Raw genomic sequence first — 23,796 nt, 5'->3', positions numbered from 1 at the left:
ATGATAACCGCATAGTCAAAATAGAAGCGCAAACGAAGCGACAATTTCAGAAATTGCGAACAGAGTTGTTGCAAACCATTGAAGAGCGTAGTGAACAGGATCGAACAAGCACTGAGTCTGCAACCACATCTGTATCTGTAACAGCACCGGAAAAACAAGCAATTAACGAAGATATTACGCATTTGCGATTCCAATCACAGGCGGAAAGTGAAAAACGCACTAACAACAGCACCGATTTTAGCACATCCTGATCTAACACAAAATTTTTGTATGGCCACTGATAGTGCGAAAACAGGTTTAGGAGTTGTTTTATTCCAAGAATACGAACAGGCAGGGCTAAGATCATATAGAACAATTGCATTTGCCAGTCGGGTACTCACAAAAAGCGAGAAAAACTAATCAGTCACGGAGCTGGAAGCATTGGCCATTGTATGGGGCTTCCAACGTTTTCGATACTCCCTAACTCATGGGAGGTTAGCCAGATGGATGTTAATACTACAAGAATTTGACTTCACTATTACACACATACCAGGACCAGCGAATGTATTAGCAGATGCTTTATCACAATGTCCACAGGGTGCATCCAATAACATAGGTTTGGAAGCAGCAGAAGACCAGTTTACAATGTACTATATGAAACAAGTACCTTTCGAAAACTACATTATGACAGCATTGAAAAACATAGGCAAAGAACAGGACAAGGATCCCGAAATACTAGGAATCAAACACAAGTGGAGAAGTAAGGATTTTCCAGACATTCAACAGCACTATCTCTTAAAAAACAATGTTTTATTTTTTAGACGAAATGTTGTAACGAATGAATGGTTAATTTATATCCCAGATGAACTAATTAATAAGTACATATGGTATACGCATTTAAGTAATGCCCACTTTGGACCAAAGAAATGCTTTTTAAAAATAAAACAAACAAGCAATTTTCCTAATATGGAAAGACGAATTAGAACAGTATTAGTCAAATGCAAAAAATGTATGAGGGCTAAACACGTCACTTTCCAAACCAAACCACCTATGTTTCCACTAATCCCTAAAAGATTAAAACAAATAGCTGCAACAGATTTGATGGGGCCCCTCCCATGCACAAAAGATGGATATATTTTCATATTTGTCGTTTTGGAACTTACTTCTAAATATGTTACCTTGACACCATTAAAACGGGCAACAGATCTTACTATAAGTAAAGCATTTAGACAAGATTTTCTCGGACAAGTAGGTCGAGTGGAACGAATAATTTCGGATAATGGCCCACAATACAAATCAGTGCAATGGCAAAACACGTTAAAACAAGACAAAATAAAACCCATCTACATATCGAAGTACAAACCTAGCATAAATCCAGCAGAACGATCTATGAAGGACATAGACACTTTATGCCGATTATATGCAGGCAAAAGACACAACACTTGGGAAATATACCTTAAAGATTTTCAAGAAGTAATAAATGAAATGCCACATAGCACTACACTACTACCTCCAGTTACTGTACTTAAAAATATTGAACCCCAAACATAACCAGAGAAAATTTTAGATTTGCTATTGTACCATGTAGACAACACAAACAAGTCATAGCAACAGCACTCTCCAACATCAGAAAGGCAGCCATTAAAAGAAAAGAAATAGGAGATAGAACAGCAATTAAAAGAACATTCTCAGTAGGCCAGAAAGTATTTGTAAAAACACACCATCTCTCCAGCAAACAGAAACATAAAATACATAAGTTTTATGCTGCATACAAAGGACCTGTCATAATTAGCCGAATTGCTCATGATAATGCTGTGGAAGTAATGAACCCAAAAACCGGCAAAATCTTAGGACTTCACCATGTGAGCCATATCAAAAAGTTTGAAGATTAATTTTATTACTGGTAAATAATCAGCACAATATTTCAATATTATGTTGCAGATAAGATCGTCAGGAGAAAGAAGAATGAAGAGAGAGGAAGGTGGGAAAAAGAAAGTAGTTTCAATAAAAACAAAAACAAAAATAACACCAATAGTACCATAGATTAAGGTGAAGGGATAAATCGTAGATAGTCTAACAGCATTAAATACTAAAATACTATACGCTATGACACTACACAAAAAATAAAAAAACCAATTTGAGGTTTCTTGTATAAGTTAAGACTCAAAATATCTTAGAATTGTAACATAGAAAGGGCGCCGAAATTTGTAAAGCTTTTTAAGAAGGCGTAAAACAATGTAAGTACTAGACATATGTTAGATGATTATAAGTAAAACATTTTGTAAGAACCATTGTAAAAACTCCGGCAAGGACAAGATGCAATGACCCACTAGTTGCAACGAGAGAAGTATCAAGAAAGAAAAGGGCGTAATTAGCAAGACACGATTCCTACAAGGCAGAAGCGTCAAGAGAAGAGAAAGGACAGCGAGACCAACAGAAGGCCCTTGTAACTGAAGTGGGCAATAAATTTGCCCGCTAGGCGGAACCCTGTTGGGATGGAACACCCTGCAGTGACACGCGACGCAACGCCGAACGCCGGAAAAGTCTCCGAGCGCCCCCACTCAGCGGAGCGAGCAAAAAATGGCCCGATGAGAAGACCTCCTGGGCAAGCCACCACTGGCAAAAAAAAATTATGTGTAAAAGTCACACTACCGCTATTAAACAGCACGCTGATGCACGAAACTGAAGAAAAACGTCCACAAAGTAGAAATGACATGTTCAGACCATTTATCAAACTGTTACTAGGAGGAGAACTTCAAAGCGACTAGTTATCAATAAATATTTCCATATCCTGCCCAGAGAAGAACCAAGAATCAAGTAAGAAGCAGAGAAAAAGCAGGAAGAACAGAAGTTGACGATTCGCAAGATTGAGACCAAGAAAGAAGATGGGTGAAGAATAGACGACATACCTTCCCAAATCCCTATCCTATTGTAAACTAGTCGTCTATGAAGTATTACAACGAAAAACGACCGCTTTCAGCGACACATAACGATGACTTTCACGCATACAAAGCCAGTAAACCACGAGATTCTTAACTCACAGCTCCATTCCATTATGGGACCTCCACAACAGCAACACACACTTGCAAAGCCAACAAGGAACGACGAACGAAGCTGTACATCAAATACTTGCCCACATCCATCTCGCTCAAGTCCATCACCTTCGTGCAAAAACATTCGCCAACCTCATGCTTTAACATACATAGGATTGTGAGAATGTGTGAAATCAAATTATGTGATGTAGGAATTGTGAAAAAGAAACATGTGAAAAACTAAATAAGTTAAGCACACCAGACAGCTAATAAACTGCAAAATAACAGTCATTGACTATGGACTTAAGTAAAAAAATAGACTATCGATAAAAATAAATCATTAGTTCTGAAATGGACAGTATATAAAGAACAAAAGTAAGGCATAATAAACACTAAAACTATATGCCGCTTATCTTCTCCTCATAAAAATTAAAGAATAACTATATTTTACTTATTTTCTCTTTAAAAAAAAACAAAGAATAAAAAATCATCTTGTTGGATGTTTTCCCTTTTTCTTTAACATTTGTACCATTTGTTAGGATAATATCTCAATACCTGTGTATGTATATTTCTTTGTCAAAGCAATTCTTGGAAATAATACTTATTTGTTAGTGTAACAATGTTGAAATGAGTGTCTAGAAACAAAAACATTTTACTTGCACATGATATGTAGAAAATGTGCTAGGAATAGATTTTACTTAATTACTACTTTTATAAAAACAATATTTCTAAGAAAATCGATGTGAAAGACTCCTCACTTTCGATAACAAACTTCTTAAAAAACAAACTTCACACTTAAATGAAGAAAGAAAATAATTAAAAATTAATAATAGCATAAAAATATTCTTCTCTTGTAATTTTAACTATAATATGAAAGAATATAAAAATATAAATTAGTAATATAAACTAGCATAGAACCAGAATAACGTGGCTGAACAGCAGGCAACAAAATTTAGATAAAGAAATAATTTTTGACTGACTTAGACAACGATTCAATCATTGCCTAACTTCAGTACAAAAATTAAGTTCGAAGAATGGTGATATGTAAGGTGTCAGGCAAATCCAACACATTCCATGAAAACCCTGACATGATAAGCAAATCCAGTAGTATGTCACATAGCTCCGAATAAATCGTGACATTAAATTAACCAAAGTAATACGAGTAACGAGTGAGCAAACAGAATACGACAGACTAACACAAGAATGCCTAAATGCATGTCATACCTTCCCACCGTGAGACAGACACAGTTCCGAGGGGAGAAACGAGAACAGAAGCCGAGAGCAGAACCGTGTTAAGCGAGAAGGCCCTACGATAAGGGACGGACACCCAAGTCGCCAGCTAACTGCTACGACCACACCACCCGTAAGTTTTTAGCGTGAGACTTCTTCGTGTCTCTGTTATGTCAAGACCACCCCCTAGCCAATGTTAAAAGCTAGAGCCCTCCAGAAGAACAGTATAGATCTTACGATAACACAAAAAGGGCTACACCAGCTGCAAGTTTTAGCGTGAGACTTCTTCGCGTCTCTGTTACGTTAGGACCAACCCCCAGCCCATGTTAAAAGATAGAACCCTCCAGAAGAACAGTATAGATCTTACGATAACACTAAAAGGACCACACCAGCTGCAAGTTTTAGCGTGAGACTTTTTCGCGTCTCTGTTACGTTGCAAACTTTAAAAACATTGCCCCACCACGAAAAGTATAACGTTTCTTATTGGCTAGACAATTTTTGTAGGCGGAGCTTAAGGTTAACATTGAGACACTTATTGGTCAGATGAAAACACTGCCAGATAGTTTTCTTTTTAAACCAACTTCGGTAAATTGTAGTAAGGAGAAGTTAGGAGAGAGTTGCTTCCGAGAGGGCGAGCTGGACGGAGCTGCGCCGGCCGCCGCCCCCTGACGAACACCGACAAGGTAATGAACGCACGCGATGCCGCGTTTTTGAGCGCATAAGGCTTCACTCAGAACTGCAGAAGTCTCATCTGTTACATCCCCTTTACGTAATACTAGTGTCGATCCTTAATTAAAGCTCATGGTGTTCACATTTGCCACTTGAAGTAAAAATCTGAAACTCGATGATTTTTCTGTTATATAGTCATTGAGAAGCCACATCAGCCACTGTAATTTACGACAAGTTAGATAAGTAATTAAAGATAATTGAGGGTCACTGTAGACCATTTTGATAGTTTTCTCTCTTGTGAAACTTAATTTAAACCTAGATTATAGATGTGATATGGCATAGGTCATCCTTCGATCCATTGTAGAACTTGGAAACCCACTCAGCGAATATTCGTTCACATTTTTGTTGAACGCAGTTGGTTTTTATCATCCTGTATTAAAACATTTCCTTTTATCTATAGTGCAATTTATAAACAATATTTTGTGAGTAGAATAAAATTTCCAATGGTAAACTTAACTACTTTTTCTACGTTATTTTACCAGCTAACTAAAAATAGGAAAGCCTTGGACCCCTTCCACTAAATTTAGTTAGTATTAAGATTCTTTTACAGGGAGTGCAGTGGAGCTGACGCTGAAATCATTAAGTATTTTGTTATATCATCGCTAGTCTCACTGAACTCTTCTGAATTCTACATGTCATATGTGGTCTGGCGTCTCCTTACCAGCAACAGGTCCCAGGTTCAAACTAGTCAATTCCCTAAAAAACACGCTCAGAGCGTCGTTGCGCGAAAGTGGTAGGGAGACACGACATAGAACAAACAGACACCATGCAGAATGTTTAGAACTTCTAAGCAAAACGGTTGAAATACGAGGTGCTCTCACGTATTCATTTTTCTAATTTTTGGTAAGAACTTTATTTGTTAATGTACAGCAATGTATTCTTAAAAATATTCCCCATTGCATACTGTATACTTGTGCCAGTGCTTTTTCCAATTCCCGAAATTCTTTAGGAACTATTTCTTCGGGGTAGTTTAAAGGTCTCTTAACTGTGCATTTTTAATCTCATCCATGATCGTAAAACTGCTGTCCTTTAAGGCCTGCTTTGAAATGTTTATACCACTAGTATGCCCTTGGTTCACCTGTACCAGGCTCACCAAAAGCAATATTTAACATTTCTAAAAATTTCTATAACAAAATTTAATACAGTTTCTGTAATCTATTTTTATACAAAACAAATAATCTTTGCTGTTACCAAAACACTTGTAACCTTTTTGACAGCTGACAACAGAGTAAATACGTAACATTGTAAATAAATAACATTGTACACACACTTTTGAGTCATTTTTACGAAGACTGACAGAAAAGTAGTGCAAATCGGACTAATGCAACACGCAAAATTATAAATTTATGCTTACTTTTTAACCACTTATCGTGTTGCAAAAATTGTTAAGTTTCAATGCAGTCCTTCAAAGAAAACTTCTACCTTCTAGTAGAAACACAAAGTAAGAACAAGCCTCAAATTCTACAGATTGATTGCGTTATATGGGGTTCGTTTTACGAATAGCAATAGAGGAACATCAATACATTCACATGAACATCCTTATTTTAATATTATTTACTGTATGATGTTGTGTTTCGGAAAAAGCTATCGTTTTTTGTATTTCTTATGGTCTTAATAAAAAAAATGGTTCAAATGGCTCTGAGCACTATGGGACTATACTGCTGTGGTCATCAGTCCCCTAGAACTTAGAACTACTTAAACCTAACTAACCTAAGTACATCACACACATCCATGCCCGAGGCAGGATTCGAACCTGCGACCGTAGCAGCAGCGCGGCTCCGGACTGGAGCGCCTAGAACCGCACGACCACCGCGGCCGGCTATGGTCTTAATACAGTCGTCTAAAAATGAACGCAGCCGAGACGTATCTGTACACGGCGTCTCCACGGATTTAAAGCGCGCACCGCGGCAGGGGCGATACTACATTGTGAAACAGCCTGTAGAAGCGCCCTGTGACGTAGCTGGGTTGGCAGATTGGGGACTCGCTCGCTCGCTCTTCAGTTTTTTTTTTTTTTTAATTTCTACCTTATATGATTAGTGGGCCGAAAAAGTGGTACAATAGTTTCAGTTGCAGCTAATGTAAGTTATAGTTAAGTAACTAGTTAGTATGTTAGCTATGGGATAAATGCAATGGGCAAATTAGTTTTGTTAATTAACTAGAAAGCAGGTAACCTAACTATTGACTAGTTACTAATGCCTACAGCGTTACATATGTGCCAGTTGAAATATAAACCTACTATAGAGCCTTGCTCATTGAGCTGACCCCAATGAGCGTGCCCCTGACACTGGGCAGGCCAAGATGTTGATCGCTGCAGGTTCCTAGAAATAGTACCTAAAACAAAGTCTACAACTAAACTTATTCTAAGGTCAAATCCGGTGCGTTGTCAAAATCGGCGAAGTTGCACCCCACTCCCCCTGAGTCCCAAGGCGCCGCGGATTCCAGACTGAGGAAGTCAGCCTTTCCGCGCCCAGGCGGTTTGGGAATTGGCTACCAGACTCTATAGGTGTTTAAGTTAATCTCTCGTTATTGCTAGTTTAAGTCTCTTAGGTAATCCTTTAAGACTTTCTGTGATACCACGTTAGCCAGTTTATTAATGGTCTGAAAGGTGTCGTGTTGTCTAAGTAATCTGTATGTGTCATAGTGTGGTAGTTGGTCGCGTAACATTGAAGCCACATCATCGAAAAGGGGGCACTCGTAGACTACATGGCCAGGAGTACCCTCAGGAGCACCACAGTCACACGCTGGTGTTGCCTTTTTCCCGAACCGACATAAGCATGTCGAGTAGGGGCCATGTCCAGTGAGAAAGTGAGTTAGTCCCCGGGTTGGCTCGAGATATGTCATTGCCATGCGTTCCCTAACATCTGGTAGAAAATCAAAAGTTCTGCGTCCCGTTTCTTCATCTTCCCACGACTGTTGCCATAACTGGTCCCCTCTTAACCTAATCTCAGCCTTGTTCCCAGCCCTGCTGCCTAAAATTTCCTCTGTTTTCTCCATATTCCCCTTCTTTGCCCAATACCAAGCGGCCTGTTCTCGAATTTTGATGTCCAGCGTGCAGAGCCCCATTATGATTAACAGGCCTCCTCCCGGCGTAGCCCTGTATGCCCCCACTGATCTCATAATCATATTTCTCTGTACTCTTCTCACTGACATGGCATGGCATTACCGAAAGACTATAATAGCCCTAGCTGGGCACGTGGGTCCGCGCGGGTAATACGCGATGCGGGGAAGGCCAGCAGGAAGCGCGCGTCATGGAACAGCCGGTGCGGCCTCGGTCCGGCGCAGCCGCGAAATGCAGCCAGCCCTCCACGTGGCTGCGACTTGGAGGTCGGCGGGCTGGCGCGGCCCTGGCGCGCGTGCGTGCGGCGGGCAAGGTGCGCGCGCGCGGCCTTGGCGCCCAAATATCCCGTCCGCCTTTTCGCCGCCGCCGCCGCCGCCGCCGCCTCGCCCCACCTCGCCGCTCCGCCGCCGCCGACGCCGCTGGCCTGTTGCCAACCGAAGTCTGCTGGCCGCCTCCCAGCGACCGCCTGCAATCGGAAGGAAGGCGGTGGTTAATGGCACCGCGCCATTATGCAACGGCCCCGTTTTGTGTTACACGTTGCGATCAGAAGCTAAAATCTGACTGGCGGAACTCAAACGTGCTGTCCCTCAAGGTTTCGTCCGTGGCCCCTTTCTATTCTCATTCTACTTTAAACGACCTCCGGAAGCCGTCAAAGTGTTTGCCAGAAGTTGTAATGTTTACTAATGACCCAGGGCGCGGTTCGTGCGTAACACTTTAAAAATAGCGATGTAGGTCACGTCTGTTGTTTTCATTCACGTTGATAACTCAGGCTCTGATGGCACTTTTTTTCGTGCATGTGTGTATTTAAGCTGACAAGATTAGGGCAATCGTACCCTCTCTTAAGGGGGGAAGGACGTCAAACGGATCGATTTGGTGCAGGAGAGGCATCACAGGACATTTTAATTTCCACTGACTATACTTTTCCAAATAATTCATAATACTTTGCCAGCATGACCAGAAAGGATTCAGAATTCACACTCATAGCAGTGGAAGTTCGAAAACATAACGAAATAATTTTTTTACATGTGAAATTTCATCATTTTTTTCACTTACTAATGGCAGTATTTGTTGCTATAGGTACACTTTTCTTCATAAGTAAGAGAGATTCTTCGATGAATTGTGCACAGCATACAAAAGCATACTTAAAGGCGTATGAAACTCCAGAATTTTCGAAATCTATTAAAAACTGTGGTAAAAATTGAGGTAATTAACTATAAAATTTGTGTTTTTCCTGAACATGAGGTTTAAAATATAACAGTTCATTCGCTTTTTCATAAATTAAATAAATTCTAGAGTTTCGTACACCTGCGAGTATAGTATGTATGATGTGCAAAATTCATCGAAGAATCTCTCTAACTTCTGAAGAAAAATGTACCTATAGCAACAAATGCAGCCATAAGTAAGTGAAAAAATTATGAAACTTCGCACGTAAAAAAAATTTATTTTGTTATGTTTTCGAACTTCCCCTGCAATGAGTGTGAATCCTGAATCCTTCCTGGTGATGCTGACAAAGTTTTATGAATTTATTTGTAAAAGTATAGACACTGGAAATTAAAATGTCCTGTGATGCCTCTCCTGCTCCAAGTCGGCCCGTTTGACGTCCTACCCCCCTTGACATCTGGAGACGAAAAACCTCCACGGATACCACAAATAACGATCGCGTGAAACTTTGCTCGCTCTTATCGTCCACGAGATCCACAGCGCAGTAGATAGTGGCTCCCAGGTTGACGTGTTCCTTGACTTCGTTACGTTGCCACACTGTCGACTAATAAACAAACTACGAGCGTACGGAATATCCGACCAGCTTCGCGACAGGATTCATGGGTTGCTAGGAAACAGGACACAGAATGCCATTCTTAACGGAAAGATGTATTATAGGACCATTACTTATCGCGGATGATGCTATTACATACAAAGAAGTGTAAACGTTAGAAAATTGTAGCCAAATGCAGGAACAGCGTTAGAAGATCGACACTTGATGGAGGGATTAGCAATTGAGCTTCAACAGATGTAACTTGTTGCCCATAAGTAGGCAGAAAGTCTACTATCCGAAGCCTACATGATTGAACAAGTGTCGCGGCAAGCAATCACATCCACCATGTGTCTGGCACTATGAGAAAGGAACGGTTTAACGTGGAACGTCCACACAAAACTGATCGCAGGTAACATACACCGTACATTCCAGACTGAGACTCATTTGGAGAATCCGCCCACGAATTATGGAGGGGAGAGTCTTGTACCTTGCTTCGCCCTTCAGACTTTCGCTTCTGTAACAAAAGTTCAATATACTTCCTTCTTCCACTTTTAAAAGAAGTCATTTACTTTTAAATTAAGGTCTTCCCGAATGAAAAACATTTTCCAAAGTACAAAATGGTCGTGTATATAGCAACAAATATTCTATTGAAATTTAAAAGCGTTCCAATCTAGGAAATGTTGTCAATGCTGTATTTAGTCGTCTGTATGTTACAGCATTATTCTTCTACACACCGGTAATGAGTAAGCGAAATGAAAATTGAGCAGAACTTCTGCTGCGGAAGCATTATCGAGAACCAGTTACAGGTTAAATGCATTTCAAGTTGAAACTACTGGAAACTAACACAAATTTTGATTTTAAACACAGACAAAATTCTTAAAACACTAATGGAACTTAGTTAACTCGCAAATATCCTCTGTTCCATGGTAAAAGATCTTCTGTTTAGAGGCACAAGATACTGTACACCTGACGACGTATGGCTTTACCATCCACACATTATATAACTAGTTTTAAAAACATATATCATTTTACTTGCCGTGGAATTCTGTCGAGGAAATTTGATATTTCTCTATTTCGTCCGTCTCAGTTGCACAAATATATGATTTTTTTCTGCGGTGGTCAAGCGGTTCTGTGCTACATTTATTTGAAAACATGTTGATAACGTGACCACTTTTATAAGTAGTTGGTTAGACGTAACCATCACTTGTTTTAGAATTACATTCATTAATAGCCAAAGAAATCAATCGCTCGTACACTCGCTGACGGGTTCTCTTCAATGTGAAGCAATACGGGCTCTAGTGGTTCAAATGGCTCTGAGCACTATGGGACTTAACATCTGAGGTCATCAGTCCCCTAGAACTTAGAACTACTTAAAGCCAACTAACCTAAGGACATCACACACATCCATGCCCGAGGCATGGAACCTGCGACCGTAGCTGTTACGCGGTTCCAGACTGAAGCGCAAATTACGGGCTGGCAGATCTAAAGTACGAGCGCTAGTACACAGTAGACACGAGACAAGGGAATAGGAGAGAGAGAAGGAAAGAGAAATCTGATGAAACACAAGTAATTATACTAGGAGAAAAGGAACAGGGTTGAGTGACAAAGAAATGAAAAGACGAAGAAGTGTAACTGGGCGAAGACGGGATAAAGGGCAACTGGCCACATATGTAGACTTTTGTGGAAAAGCTATGGGGCTGTCAGAAAGAAAGGCTTTAGCATCTTCCTTAACGTAGCAGGGCAAAAAGTTGTGCTCACTGTCAGAGTACTGCGAAACTGATGCCAATGGCGGACAACGGCCACAGAGGAGGATTCTGCGGGTGTTTCTGTCTTCTTGCGCAAGGGCGCAGCACAGAAACCACGTACGTCCCGGGTTTGATATGTGGACAGCCGTAGACTTTTCTTCTTTCTTCTTGGCAGATATCTTTGTTGTCATCTCACAATGTTTTAAATAGTCAAAAAAATCAAACTGCAATGGAAGCCTTCAGAATGTAGGACCGTATGAATGAACGTTGAGATGTCAATAACAGACTACAAAATTTCGATTTGGAAGCGTAATGAATGATACCTGAAGACGAGGACTGATGCATTGTGTTACAGTCTGAAGTGAAAGGAAGATTAGGGTTCAACATTCCTCCAATGATGATGTAACTGGAGACGGAGCACAAGTTCGGACTGTGCAAGGATCGACAAGGAATTCGACCGTTTTTTTTCCGGTGCCTTAAGCGATACAAGAAAATCACGGAAACAGCATGGCTAGATGGTGACTTGAACCGTCATCATACCGAATACGAAACCACTGCATGACCTCGCTCGGTAGGCGAAGTGAAACGAAGACGTTCGTGATGACGCTGCACCAGCGGATCTGCCTACGAAACTGCATTAACTGAACTGTGAAACTCGAGTCATTTTCTCAGAGTGAGGTATCAAATCGGAAAACAGACCAATTACTGCCCCTATACGACTATGACTAGAGACAGAGAAAAATCATTTTACTTTCTTACATATTTTAGCGCTATTATTTTTGGATTCGAGTTCTTTTCGCTAATGTCGGTGTTATTTTCTGGCAGATAAACTTTCCTTTTCTTTCTCTTTGTGTGTTTATGCTTATACGTTGATGTTCTACCAGAAAAGAAAATACAGGGTGTATCAAAAAGAACCATCCGATTTTTACAAAAAAATCACTAACTATTATGTTATTTGTGATATTTGCGTAAACAGCGTACTGTTGGAGAGAGCAAACTCTCGAGTTTTACATGGTGCCCACTAGGCAGCAGCAGTGTGCGTCCGGTGGTAGTAAAAATGTTGTCGGGACAACAGAAAGTCTTTTGTCTTCTACGTTCTGCGCAGTGAGGATCAGTAATGACTGTTCAGCGTGAGTTTCGTACTAGGTATGGCGTGGGTCCTCCCACAGCGCAGAGAATTAGACGATGGCATGAACAATTCCGAAAACCAGGTTGTTTGTATAAAGACAAATCGCTGGAGCGACTCCGAGTGTCCGACACAGACGTCGAACGCATCCGCCATAGTTTCACAAGGAGTCCGCAGAAATCCGTTTGCTGTGCAGCTCGACAGCTCAACATGCCCCTGATGTCCATGTGGCGTGTGTTGCGCCGACGTTTACACATGAATCAACTACTGCAAGCCCTTCGTGAAAGTGACAAAGAACCACGGGTGGAGTTCTTGGCAAGATGGAGGATGACAGTTTTCTTCCACGCTTAGTGTTTAGTGACGAGGCAACTCTTCATTTAAATGGAAAGGTGAACCGTCAAGTTGAACAGTCATAATGTTATAGTATGGTGTGCGGAACAACCACGTGAAGTTGTACAACATGAGAGGGGCTCTCCAAAATTTAACGTGTTTTCTGCAGTTTCACAGGTAAAGATGTACGGTCCATTTTTCTATGCCAAGATCACTGTTACAGGAAGTACATACCTCAATACGCTTGAGAGCGTTCTTTTCACACAGTTGGAGACTGATTCGAACGACTTCGTTTTCCAACAGGATGGTGCACCGACACACCGGCACCTGGAAGTGCGGGAATTTTTTAAATCAAATTACTACGGAACGATGGATCGATCGCACTGGACCCAACGATTCAGCCTTAGATTACTGGCCTCCAAGGCCACCGGACCCGTCTGTATGTGGTTATTTCTTGCGGGTGATTATAAAAGACTCTGTTTATGTGTCTCCGTTACCATCAACAATGAATGAACTAACACATGGCATAACTGCAGCTGTGGAAGCTGTAACTCTAGACATGCTCGCTGCAGTAAGGGAACAATTTGAATACAGCATTGACATATGCCGCGCATATCAAGGGGGCATATTGAACACCTATGAAAAGGTATGAAAAAAACTTTTTGAATTTCCTGTTCATCAAAAAACAAAATTCATTGTATATGTTTTTACTTTCAGAAATATAGACGTGCCAAATCGGATGATTCTCTTTGAGTCACCCTGTATAATTGATAGATGATAGATGTCCAGCGATCTCAGGCACTGCAGACCACGCGCTGCTTCCACAAACTGCCTCCATTCCTTTCTGTTTTGTGCCCGGTTCCACCAGGTGTCTTCGAGACCCAGGGCTGCTAGGTTTTTCGTCAGGTCGCCCATACAGGGCTGCCTTGGTCGTCCAATGGGGGCGTTTGGTGTTTGGTTTCACCTCTGGTGCCATCTTCGCCTGTCTTCCATCTGGCATACGGGCAACATGGCCCACCCGTTGTATTCTTGCGCTCTTTGTCTTCTGTAGGATAGTTGGTTGCCTCATCAGAAGGTAGATTACCTCGTTTTTCCTCCTCCTCCATTCTCCGTTGTCTAAAACTGGTCCCCATATCTTCCTCATTACTCTTCTTTCAAATATTAATAGTTTTCCTTTTCTCGCTTAGGCATGCTCCATGTTTCTGAAGCGCAAATTTCTACTGGGCGTATCACTGTGTTGTAGATTTTCATCTCAGTGTTCGCTGAGATCGGTTTAGAGCCGAGCGTCTCTCTGAGGGAATGCATGCATTTCGTTCCCACTGCTATTCTTTCCTTGATGTCCATTTTTATGTTACTGTCCGTGGTAAACCAAGATCCCAAGTATTTGAACTGGTCTACTCTCTTGAACCTCTCGCCATCTATCTCAAGAAATTCTTCCTGCTCTGGTCTTCTCCCTAATTGCATGAACTCTGTTTTGTCTTGATTTACTTCGAGTCCTACATTCTGAAGTTACTCCAGCCCACTACTGTTGCCTTACTTCCTCTAAGATGACATTGAACAGAACACATGAGAGAGCATCCCCTTGTCTGAGGCCTGTCTCAGTCTCGACTGTTTCTGTTGTGACTCGTCGGAAACTTACTGCTGCCTTTGACTCTTCTATACAAGCTTGCACCATTCTCACTAGCTTCTCAGGCATTCTGCAGTCACGCACTGCATTGTATAGTTTCTGTACAGTTTCTGTAATCATCTTTAGAAATGGCTGACAGCTCCTCCCTCATTTTTACTTGACTTCTTTAATGTTGTCGAATGAGTTTCTCTCATGCCCCTTTTCATGTGTGGAAATAAGAAAAAGCCGCACGAACCAAGTCAGGCGAATAAGGTGCGCGGAGCAGTGTAACCATGCCATTTTTAGCCAAGACTGTCTAACAGAGAGTACTGTGTGTGGAGGTACTTTGTCGTAGATGAAGAACCAGTCTCCTATCTGCCACAAAAAGTGTGTCTTTTTTGACGAGCAGTGTTGCACAGTCTTTTTAAAACTTTTAAATAAAAGGTCTGATTCATTGTCTGATGTGCGGGAACAATCTCTGAGTGAACTATGCTCTTGGCATCAGAAAAGGAAATCAGCATTGTTTTGATGATTGACAGAAAAAAAACTTGGATCAGTTTTAACTGTTGTTTCAAAGCATGGCATGTTTCAACTCCATGTTCCTTTTGATTGTCAGTCACAAGCTGACGAACAAACTTGGCAGCAATCATTTTCATTCCCCAATCGTCCGTTAAAATTCACTGAATTGGGCTCCAAGATACCCCACTAATATCTCTTAGTTGATCAGTTCTCTGCCGACGATCTATGAGCACAAGCAAACGACTCGTACACTTGAGTCTTTCTTATAGCGTCATCTTGGTAATCTGCTTTAAACATTACAACAGTTTCAGCAGCATGTCTACCAAGTAGAAAACAAAATTTCACAGCTGCATGTTGTTCACTTAATCTTGCCATCCTAAAAGACGCAACAAGAAGAACACGGAGCTAGCGGTGGCACTGAACTGGTATTGAGTTGCCCAATATCCGTCTCGCGGCAGAAATGCGTACTACACAAGCTCCGCCCATAGCAGGTATTATTATTATTATTATTATTTATTTTTTATTTTTATTTTTTTTTATTTTATTTTTTTTTTGAGAGGAGGGGGGGTGTAGCCCCATAGTAACGTCATGTGTTAGCGCAATATGTAAATGGAGCTTTAGTTATTTATATTTACGTCAAGTTTACGTTGACAAAAACATCTCACAGATGTTGTTGCATGTCCTGTATTGACAATGTAACCACCATTTAGATCTAGCGTCATCATTCGCAGCGCCACGCGGAAGAATCGGACACTTTCCATTTCTTTCTAAACGTAGTAAAAACAACCAGAACGACTTAGTGATGTTTGTAGTGTTTACTGAGGATATATAGGACGAGTGTGTCGTGACGTATACTTCCATCACTAAAGTGCTCTTGTCGACTGATTACCGTCTAATAAACTTACCTTATCATAGCTTACGAACATGCCTAAGGATGAAAAGAGAAAATGTCACTTAACAGATGATTACACAAAGGAATTGTCTTTTGTCAAGCAAGGACGTAAGGATCAGGAAGCGTTGTGTGAGATATGTAGCTGTTTCATCTCAGTAACTCGCGGAGGTAACGAAGATGTGAAGCATCACATTTCTACGAAGAATCATACAAATAGATTCGCCGTACCATCGACATTATTTCTACATTCATATTTAAAGAAGGCACCCAGGAAGCATTCCTCGTTGCTACTGCACAACTAACGACAGCTTATAAAGTTGTCAAGCATCATTAACCATTCAGTTCTCTTGACTGTACCGTAAAACCGTAGTGTATCCTGACTCCAAAGTCGCCGCAAAGCAGTCTACAGGCAGGACCGAAGCTACCGCGAGTGTTACAAATATTCTCACACCACACTCCGTATCAGAATGCATAAAACAATTGCAACAAATTTCATTTTACGACATAGGCAGCGACGTATCGAACCATAAGGCTGGAAAGATGTTCCCTTTCTTTGTTCAATTCTTTACTATAATTGAGGGAATCCAACAGAAGATGTTGAACTTTGATTCGCTGAATAACAAAACATTGAAGACAGTTGCACAGTTTTGTCTAGAAATTTTACGACAACTGCAAACTCCTTTAGAAAAATTAATCGCTTTTTGTGGAGACAATACCAATCCCAACTCCAGAGGGCTTCATCGTAGCGCCCATCAGAATATGTGTCACCAAATTAAACAAGAACTAGAAAAAAATGTGTTGAAGGAATTGGATGCCCTGTCCAGCTTCTCCACAATACTATATCAATCACTGCTGGAATCTTTAACCGTCGACACTGAAATAATCCTCATGAAAATATTTAATTATTTTCCTGTATACACGGTCAGGTGGTTCATGGTGTGGGTTCCTGTTGTCATGTCCTAGTTCATGGACCACGGGCAACGAATGAGCGGCCACGTAAGTGGTCCCGACAGTCGGGATACCAGTTACTTTGGAATAAGGCTGGGCATCTCGGACATATTCTGAGTCGTGGTCGCCTTTGTGCTCATACGGCAAAGACTACAAAATCTACCGGTTAGTCTCTCAACCGTTAGGGGTAAAACTCAATGGGACTCAGGGCAAGTAAGGCTAGCAACCTGCTTCCCTGGTACATTAAACATGATACTGGCAACAATCAGAGCAAAATGCCTCGGACCTTTGGAGGTGACGGAGTCCCACCTCTAACTAACAAACCAAAGATACGACTTGGCAAACAAATGGTAATGAGATGGGAGCTATTAGTATCAATGGGGGCTACTCTGGGAAGAAGGTAGAGTTGGCAGAGGCTGCAAGTAAGATGGAGCTGGACATTTTAGCTGTTAGTGACATTCGGGTAAGGGGTGAGGAATAAGAGGAAGTGGGAGAATACAAGGTCTACCTGTCAGGAGTCAAAGCAGGAATAGCACAATGGGGTGTAGGGCTTTACATCAGGAAAGAAATGGAACCCAGCGTAGTTGCAATAAGGTATGTAAACGAACGACTGATGTGGATAGATTTGACAATGTCTAGCAAGAAAATTAGGATTGTGTCAGTATATTCGCATTGTGAAGGGACAGATCAAGATAAGATGGATAGTTTTTATGACACACTCAGTGATGTAGTTGTTAGAGTAAAGGACAAGGACAGTGTTTTGCTCATGGGTGAGTTTAATGGCAGGATTGGAAATCGAACAGAAGGGTATGAAAAGGTTATGGGTAAATTTGGAGAGGATATGGACGCCAACAGGAACGGGAAACAACTCTTGGATTTCTGTGCCAGTATGGGCTTAGTAATCACAAACTCCTTTTTTAAACATAAGAACATTCACCGGTATACTTGGGAAGGCAGGGGAACCAGATCTGTCATTGACTATATAATAACAGATCAGGAATTCAGGAAGGCTGTGAGGGACACACGTGTATTGAGGGGAATCTTTGATGACACTGATCATTATTTAATCTGCAGTGAAATTGGTATTGTGAGGCCGAAAGTGCAGGAGGTCAAGTCCATATGTAGGAGGATAAGACTGGAGAAACTTCAGGATAAGGAAATTAGGCACAAGTACATAACAGTGATCTCAGAAAGGTACCAGTTAGTTGAATGTAGTCAATGACAGTCATTGGAAAAGGAATGGACAAGGTACAGGGACACAGTACTAGAAGTGGCTAAAGAATGTCTTGGAACAGTAGTGTGTAAAGATAGGATGAAGCAAACAGTTTGGTGGAATGACACAGTCGAGGCAGCCTGTAAAAGGAAAAAGAAGGCGTATCAAAAATGGCTACATACTAGAACTCGGGTAGACAGAGAAAGTTATGTTGAAGAAAGAAATAAAGCCAAACAGATAATTGCAGCATCCAAGAAGAAATCTTGGGAAGACTTTGGAAACAGGTTGGAGACTTTGGGTCAAGCTGCTGGAAAACCATTCTTGAGGGTAATTAGCAGTCTTCGAAAGGGAGGTAAGAAGGAAATGACAAGTATTTTGGACAGGTCAGGAAAACTGCTGGTGAATCCTGTGGATTCCTTGGGCAGATGGAGGGAATATTTTGAGGAGTTGCTCAATGTAGGTGAAAATACGATCAATAATGTTTCAGATTTCGATGTACAATGGGATAGGAATGATGATGGAAATAGGATCACATTTGAGGAAGTGGAGAAAATGGTCAATAGATTGCAGTGCAATAAAGCAGCTGGGGTGGATGAAATTAAGTCGGAACTCATCAAATACAATGGAATGTCAGGTCTTAAATGGCTATACAGGATAATTTAAATGGCCTGGGAGTCGGGACAGATTCCATCAGACTGGACAAAAGCAGTAATCACACCAATCTTTAAACATGGAAACAGAAAAGATTGTAACAACTACAGAGGTATCTCTTTAATCAGTGTTGTAGGTAAAATCTTCTCAGGTATTGTTGAAATGAAAGTGCGAGTATTAGTTGAGGACCAATTGGATGAAAATCGGTGTGGGTTTAGGCCTCTTAGAGGTTGTCAGGACCAGATCTTTAGCTTACGGCAAATAATGGAGAAGTATTATGAGTGGAACAGGGAATTGTATATATGCTTTATAGATCTAGAAAAGGCATATGACGGGGTTCCTAGGAGGAAGTTATTGTCTGTTCTACGAGATTATGGAATAGGAGGCAAACTTTTGCAAGCAATTAAAGGTCTTTACATGGATAGTCAGGCAGCAGTTAGAGTTGACGGTAAATTGAGTTCATGGTTTAGAGTAGTTTCAGGGGTGAGACAAGGCTGTAACCTGTCTCCACTGTTGTTCATATTATTTATACACTCCTGGAAATTGAAATAAGAACACCGTGAATTCATTGTCCCAGGAAGGGGAAACTTTATTGACACATTCCTGGGGTCAGATACATCACATGATTACACTGACAGACCCACAGGCACATAGACACAGGCAACAGAGCATGCACAATGTCGGCACTAGTACAGTGTATATCCACCTTTCGCAGCAATGCAGGCTGCCATTCTCCCATGGAGACGATCGTAGAGATGCTGGATGTAGTCCTGTGGAACGGCTTGCCATGCCATTTCCACCTGGCGCCTCAGTTGGACCAGCGTTCGTGCTGGACGTGCAGACCGCGTGAGACGACGCTTCATCCAGTCCCAAACATGCTCAATGGGGGACAGATCCGGAGATCTTGCTGGTCAGGGTAGTTGACTTACACCTTCTAGAGCACGTTGGGTGGCACGGGATACATGCGGACGTGCATTGTCCTGTTGGAACAGCAAGTTCCCTTGCCGGTCTAGGAATGGTAGAACGATGGGTTCGATGACGGTTTGGATGTACCGTGCACTATTCAGTGGCCCCTCGACGATCACCTGTGGTGTACGGCCAGTGTAGGAGATCGCTCCCCACACCATGATGCCGGGTGGCCGGGTGTTGGCCCTGTGTGCCTCGGTCGTATGCAGTCCTGATTGTGGCGCTCACCTGCACGGCGCCGAACACGCATACGACCATCATTGGCACCAAGGCAGAAGCGACTCTCATCGCTGAAGACGACACGTCTCCATTCGTGCCTCCATTCACGCCTGTCGCGACACCACTGAAGGCGGGCTGCACGATGTTGGGGCGTGAGCGGAAGACGGCCTAACGGTGTGCGGGACCGTAGCCCAGCTTCATGGAGACGGTTGCGAATGGTCCTCGCCGATACCCCAGGAGCAACAGTGTCCCTAATTTGCTGGGAAGTGGCGGTGCGGTCCCCTACGGCACTGCGTAGGATCCTACGGTCTTGGCGTGCATCCATGCATCGCTGCGGTCCGGTCCCAGGTCGACGGGCACGTGCACCTTCCGCCGACCACTGGCGACAACATCGATGTACTGTGGAGACCTCACGCCCCACGTGTTGAGCAATTCGGCGGTACGTCCACCCGGCCTCCCGCATGCCCACTATACGCCCTCGCCCAAAGTCCGTCAACTGCACATACGGTTCACGTCCACGCTGTCGCGGCATGCTACCAGTGTTAAAAACTGCGATGGAGCTCCGTATGCCACGGCAAACTGGCTGACACTGACGGCGGCGGTGCACAAATGCTGCGCAGCTAGCGCCATTCGACGGCCAACACCGCGGTTCCTGGTGTGTCCGCTGTGCCGTGCGTGTGATCATTGCTTGTACAGCCCTCTCGCAGTGTCCGGAGCAAGTATGGTGGGTCTGACACACCGGTGTCAATGTGTTCTTTTTTCCATTTCCAGGAGTGTAGATCGTATGTTGAAAACAATAGACTGGCTGGGTGAGATTAAGACACGTGAACACAAAATAAGCAGTCTTGCATATGCGGATGACTTAGTTGTGATGGCAGATTCGATTGAAAGTTTGCAAAGTAATATTTCAGAGCTAGATCAGAAATGTAAGGACTGTGGTATGAAGATTAGCATCTCCAAAACGAAAGTAATGTCAGTGGGAAAGAGATATAAACGGACTGAGTGCCAAATAGGAGGAACAAAGTTAGAACAGGTGGACAGTTTCAAGTACTTAGGATGCATATTCTCACAGGATGGCAACATAGTGAAAGAACTGGAAGCGAGGTGTAGCAAAGCTAATGCAGTGATTGCTCAGCTACGATCTACTCTCTTCTGCAAGAAGGAAGTCAGTACCAAGACTATCTGCGCACCGTTCAATCTTTCGACCATTTTTGTTGTATGGGAGCGAAAGCTGGGTGGATTCAGGTTATCTTATCAATAAGGTTGAGGTTACGGATATGAAAGTAGCTAGGATTATTGCAGGTACTAGTAGATGGGAACAATGGCAGGAGGGTGTGCACAATGAGAAAATCAAAGAAAAACTGGGAATGAACTCGATAGATGTAGCAGTCAGGGCGAACAGTCTTAGATGGTGGGGTCATGTTACACACATGGGAGAAGCAAGGTTACCCAAGAGACTCATGGGTTCAGTAGTGGAGGGTAGGAGGAGTCGGGGCAGACCAAGGAGAAGGTACCTGGATCCGGTTAAGGATGATTTGCGGTAATAGGCTTAACATCAGAAGAGGCACCAATGTTAGCGTTGAATAGTGGATCATGGAGGAATTTTATAAGGGGGACTACGCTCCAGACTGAACGCTGAAAGGCATAATCAGTCTTAAATGATGATGATGATGATGATGACGGTCAGGACAGAGAAGCTGAAGAGTTGTACTTATGCGTTGACGTCAATCTTCAGACTCTTCTATCTCACTAAAAAACAAGATGGCTGTCGTTAATGCCCGCAGTTGAGAGAATTCTTAAGCTTTGGATTCCATTAAAACAATTAACAATTTTTGAAGTCGAAGTCCACCCACCTAAAATAATTTCAAATTTTTTTCAGTAGTCCAATCAGTATATATATATATATATATATATATATATATATATATATATATATATGTATATATATATCGTGGAGAAGAATAAAGTCTCGATAACTGAAATAAGAACTACAGTAATCGACGCTCCAATATGTCTGAATGAAAGGAAGCTTGTCAGTTTTATTGGCATGCAAACGAATATGAATTTGAATCAATTAAAGAATGAGAACCCTAACCAAGAATTAATTAATTTGATTTCGAAATTTACGGAAGAGGCAATGGCTTTCTATACCACAGCATTGATAGAGAGATGGGCTATTTCTCGTAATAAATCAAATGTATTTGAATGGCTGATTCTATCTGAAACCCCCGATTAAGGGATGACTAAAAACACTAATATATACCGGACTAATAAAAGTGTGAGGATTTCAGAGGACAGTTGTTTTCAGGAATATATGTGTGCCAAGAGCATTTTGGAAACTAACCGTCACTCGGAAGAACGGAAGTCCCAACACTACGTGGAAGGAAGGTGGATTTACTTTCTTAAGGAAACCCTGAACGCAAATGCCAACTGCTAACATTACTTTTTTTTCTGTTCCCGCACACAACGTCACTGTGGAAAGAACATTTTTGCTAAAATGGACCCAGTGGACTGATGAAAAAAATGAACTGCTGCCAGAGACTGTGGAATCAATCTTACAGTGCCATTTTAACTACAAACTGAGTTGCATGGAGTTTCATAAATACTTAAAAGGAAAAAAAGACTGGCTGGGAAAGGTTCAATCTTCCGAAAAATGTGGTGTATCAACTACTCCTGTCGCAACAAGTTTCATGTACTTATGATCTAAATAAAAAGTAACTATATTAAATAAATCTCCTACTTCTTTTCTGCACCCCTCAGAGAATCCTGGCGAGGTCCCAAGTAGATACGGCAACCCCAGGTACATCGCGACGCTACCAACACGTTTGCACTGAAACGAACGCGCCGAGAAATCTCGACGTGTTGAACACAAACGCCGTCGTTTAAACTAGAACGGAACGTTTCTGAGGTTGCAGTTCCGTCTAATTAATGTTCCGTCGAGTGTAAATGAGCCTTAATCTCTCTTTATCGAGCAGACTTAGCAATCGAAGTCGAGGTGCACGGTGGGACAAATGTTTTTTCAGTTGATTGATTTCAGCCTACAGTATTGTCCCTAAGATGCTACGTGCAGCTGTAACTATTTAGGCATATACACAATACTGTTCAGCTTAGAGTTTATTATCAGGCAAGATTTTAGGCTATCCCTAAAGCAACTAAAATCAATATATTTTGGTACAAATCCAGATGCTACATAGCGGAAACCGTAAACGAAATATTACGCGATAGCTGCATCGTATTCACATTTTTTCTCTAGGAAAGAGAAATATACAAATTTCACAATGATTCTTCAAAAATTGACGTCTTCGCAGTATTTATCTCATTATTATCACTTTAATGCAATTTTCGTATCCCCTAATTATGACTATCTTAATTAAGAAGCGGTATGATATGAAATGTGACGGTCACATTCCTTGTGTGGGAAAGAAAAGTATAACGTGCACTTGAAATACGACTGATCTGTTTTATATGACAGTTTGCTAATAGGAGAGTATGCGCCTCTGTAACGTAGCGGTAGCGTTACCGCCTACCACGCAGGGGGCCCGGGTTCGATTCCCGCCAGGGGACTGAGTGTTATCTGTCTTTCATAATCATTAACTCGCAATTCGCCGAAATGGTGTCAACTAAAATGGACTTGCAATACGGCGGCCGAACTCCCACGAGTGGGGCCTCCCGGCGAAAAATGCCACACGATCATTTCATTTCACATAGGAAAGTAAGTGAAACACACGAATGAGGCAAACAGAAGACAGCAGTCGAGGATACCGTCTACATCATATTTGTTGGTCTTTTTTTTGGGGACA

This window comes from Schistocerca serialis, chromosome 7, assembly GCF_023864345.2.
Source record: "Schistocerca serialis cubense isolate TAMUIC-IGC-003099 chromosome 7, iqSchSeri2.2, whole genome shotgun sequence".
Classification (NCBI taxonomy): Eukaryota; Metazoa; Arthropoda; class Insecta; order Orthoptera; family Acrididae; genus Schistocerca; species Schistocerca serialis.
Note: the sequence above shows the minus strand (reverse complement) of the source record.